The sequence below is a fragment of the Martes martes genome (genome assembly GCF_963455335.1).
Source record: "Martes martes genome assembly, chromosome: 3".
In the NCBI taxonomy this organism is placed as follows: Eukaryota; Metazoa; Chordata; class Mammalia; order Carnivora; family Mustelidae; genus Martes; species Martes martes.
Window position 1 is genome coordinate 158,387,925 of NC_137890.1, and position 4,238 is coordinate 158,392,162.

Sequence of the window (4,238 nt, forward strand, 5' to 3'; positions counted from 1 at the left end):
CCCTAGCCCCAGGAAGCCAAGCATTCTCACTAGCACCACCTGGGGCCTGGCCTTGGCTCTGCCCTGCCTTGCTCTCCTACATCCTAACTTCCTTCTAGAGAGGGGGAGACACGTCAGTGTCATGTCTCTTTCAGGACACCATTACATTCCATTTTAAGCAGAAATCAGCCAGGACTTTTTACTTTTATACTTTTCTATATTTTTATGCTACTCTAAAAGTACTCTAATAAGGGAAAAGAAGGAATTACAAAGAGAAATGAATAGTAAAAGAAGGCATAAGAACTTAAGATTCTTTCTGCATAAATATCAAAGCAAAAAGTATTACACATTCACATAATGGTTACCGGGACACAGCAACACTGAATCTTCTGATATTAACAGGCCCCCAAGCATTCTGATATCGGTCAAATCATTTGTTATCTTAGCCCATCTTCAACAGTCCTTCAAGGTCTAATTTCTCTACTCAGATCACAACATATTCTAAATATAAGCAACAAAGGGAAACTCTTAGAAAATGTCTTAATATTTAAAAATTAATGGATCTGGGGTGCCTGGGTGGCTCAGTGGGTTAAGCCTCTGCCTTCGGCTCAGGTCATGATCTCAGGGTCCTGGGATCGAGCCCCACATCAGGCTCTCTGCTCAGCAAGGAGTCTGCTTCCTCCCCTCTCTCTGTCTGCCTCTCTGCCTACTTGTGATCTCTCTCTCTGTCAAATTTAAAAAAAAAAAATTAAAAAAAAAATTAAGGGATCTTCTGATCCTTCTTTAAAAGATTTGAACTCTTAATACCAAGGTAGATGACTACTCCTTTACCAGCAAGATACATTTCAGGATACATACATACATTTCAAGATACATATCAGTGTGCCTCATATAATGAAGAATTATTGAAAAGAACTATGAGATTTGGAGGGAAAGAAAAGAATTCTCAAAAGGGAGCTAAAACTTTCACTAGTGTAACTTCATTTGTGACTCATATTTTATACTGGAAATACTTACAGTTTGTTTTATATTATAAATTGGTCTACATAATACCCCCATTTAAGATGCCCAAACCCTAGGGCTTTTTGCTTGGTAGATGCCAGGCTGAGAAACACGAGGTATGCGTCCTGGCTGTGGTTCCTGGGACTGTGAGCCAAGGCACAGCTAATCGTGGATTTAGCTCCCCCTGGCGGTGGTGTATGAACCTAACACACATGATGCTATCTAAAAGTTGAAGGGGATCTGAGGGCTTATCTAGTTAAGACCTCTCCTTTTACCAATGGGGAAATTAAGGGTCTGTAAGAATAAGGGTGGGAGCGCCTGGGTGGCTCAGTAGGGTTGGCGTCTGCCTTCGTCCCAGGTCATGATCTCGGGGTCCTGGGATGGAGCCCCGCATCGGGCTCCCTGCTGAGGTTTCTCCCTCTCCCTCTTCCTCTGTGTTCTCTCTCTCTCAAATAAATAAATAATCTTAAAAAAAAAAAAAAAAAAAAAAAAAAGAATAAGAGTGCTGTCCAAGGCTCCTGGTGGGGAGTGGCTGACCGGAGAACAGAACCCAGCTCTCTGTCTTCATCTGATTTAAACACCTCCCCATACCTGTACACAGAGAAGCTAGGAAAACACCCCACCACTCCCACCCCCAAACTTCCAGCCTTTTACAATCTCTTGAGACCTTTTATCTGTACCATTTTAATATCAAATTCTTGGACTGGATTCAGAATTGGGTTGCTGTAAATACCAGCAAACACACAGATGCTGGCTCCGACTCAGACCCGCCCACTGACCAGGGTGTGGGCCTCCCATCTCTATTTTCACCTGCTCCCCAGGTGCTTTGCCTACTTAGCCAGACATGGCCCTGTGTTCAAGACAGCACACTATTACTATCCTGCCTGCGGGTAGATGCATCTTGACGTGTGTGCAGCTCCGTTCTGGACAGCCGGTTTGTACAGCGCAAGATGGCAGCATAGGGAGTCTGCAGCTGTCCCTGAGTCACGACCAAGATGAGTATGTTTATATGCCAATCACCGTCATCGTCCTACTGTGTCTGGGCTTTACCCTTTCATCTAGCTGCTGAGGTTCTTTCGGGTCTACTCTGCTGTAGTTTGCTGAAAAGGGATAGGATCAAGGCCTGGTGCTTCCTGGGCCAAGGCAGGTTCCCTCCTGGCAGATTAGCTGGCAGGACTTTGGGGCAATCACAGAGCTGGCCCTCGGCTGCCTTTCTCATATCCCATGACACAGGATTCACCTTTCAAGGGTGTGCTCATCTTAGCAAAGCTCCCAGAGGATGCCTCTTTGTTGTTCACCCTGAGAAATACAACCACCCAGCACCCAGGCTTTCAGGAGCTCATCCATGGAGGCTCTGCAGTTGGGTCAACATGGAATGAGAGCAAGAGGAGAGGGTAGGAGTTAAGAGAGGTGGGTCGGAAGCAGGAGATTCCTAGGGAAGGGAACAGTATAAGCAAATGCCAAAAGCCCAAAAGAGCCTGCCCAGCGCATGAGAGATGGCCAGGAGAAAAGCCAGCAGAGAATCCTGGAAACAAAGGTGGGTCAGGGAGTAGAAGGCCTAAACTGGCCCTTTAGGTGTGACAACGAAGGGGTTACTGTGAACGAGGCCGGGGACATTTAGTTATATTTTTGAGGCATAGCAGAGGAGGAAAAGAAGGTCAAGAGTAGACTAGTGGCTTTGGGAATTTAGGATGTCATAAGACCAGTGAAATTTTGGAAATCAAACAAAACAAAAATTAAGAACCAGAATAAGGTTGCTAGCTTATTAAATTTTTCCAGGTTTGGATAATTTGTTAAAATGATCATGTTTTAAGGCCATTATTTCATAAAAGAAGGGGCATTTGGGGGCACCTGGGAGGCTCAGTCAGGTCATGATCCTGGAGTCCCAAACTGAGTCCTGCATTGGGCTCCCTGTTCAGCAGGGAATCTGCTTCTCCCTTTCCCTCAGCCTCTCCCCTGGCTTGTGCTCTCTCGTTCTCTCACTTGCTCACTCCCGCTCAAATAAATAAAATCTTAAAAAAAAAGAAGGAGGAGGAGGAACATTTTAACTCTTCCCAAAATAGGAAGGGCCTAACCTCCAATAAAGGATGGTCATTTAGACTAGCTCACTCGGTAAAGCATGAAACCCTCAGTCACAGGGTCGTGAGTTCAAGCCCCACACTGGACATGGAGCCTACTATTAAAAAAAAAATGATGATGATGATGATCATTTAAATGGAATAAACTTGGTTTGATAACAAACCCTTCATATCTCATTTACTTACTGTTTTCATTTCATCATGGATTATAAAATTCCACTCCCACTGATGATACTAGTTTCCTGAGGGTGAACTACCCTGTAAACTTGTTTTGTTTTGTTCTGTTTTGTTTTCCCAAGGATAAAAGGAAAGAGATTGGCTGCAAATCGAGTCTAGAGGTTTTGCGTTCTTAAGGATGAGGCTGATTTGAAAAAATTTCCAAGAGGAAAAAACAAATGAAAGAAAGATTTAAAAATAGGAACTAAGGGGTCCTGCTTCCCCACCCCACTGCCTGCCTCTCTGCCGACTTGTGATCTCTGTCTGTCAAATAAATAAATAAAATCTTTCAAAAAATAAAAAATAAATTACAAAAATAAAAATAGGAACTAAATGCAATATAGTATGCCAGACTGGTTCCTGAAACAGCAAAAGGACATTAGTGGAAAAACTGATGAAATATGAATAAAGTCTGTGGCTTAGTTAACAGTATTTTATCAGTATTAATTGCTGAGTTTTGATAAATATCCCTGGTTATATAAGATGTCAGTGTTAGGGAAAGCTGTGAAGGGTATATGCAAACTGTGTGTATTATCTTTGCAACACTTACAAATCTAAAATTATTTGTAGGGGTGCCTTGGTGGCTCAGTCATTACACATCTGCCTTTGGCTCAGGTCATGATCCCAGGGTCCTGGGATCGAGCCCTGTCTTGGGCTCCCTGCTCAGTGAGGAATCTGCTTCTCCCTCTGCCTCTGCCATCCCCCCTCCCCTACCCCTCATGCTTGTTCTCTCTCTCTTTCTCTCAAATAAATAAATAAAATCTCTTTAAAAAAATAAAACTATTTGTAAACAAAAAGGTTTTTAGGGCTGCCTAGGTGGCTCTGACTCTTAATCTCAGCTCAGGTCTTGATCTCAGGGTCGTGAGCTCAAGCCTCACATTGGGCTCTACACTGGGTTTGGAGCCTTCTTTAAAAAAAAAAAAAAAAAAAAAAAAAAAGCTTTTTAAAAATAACAACAACCCA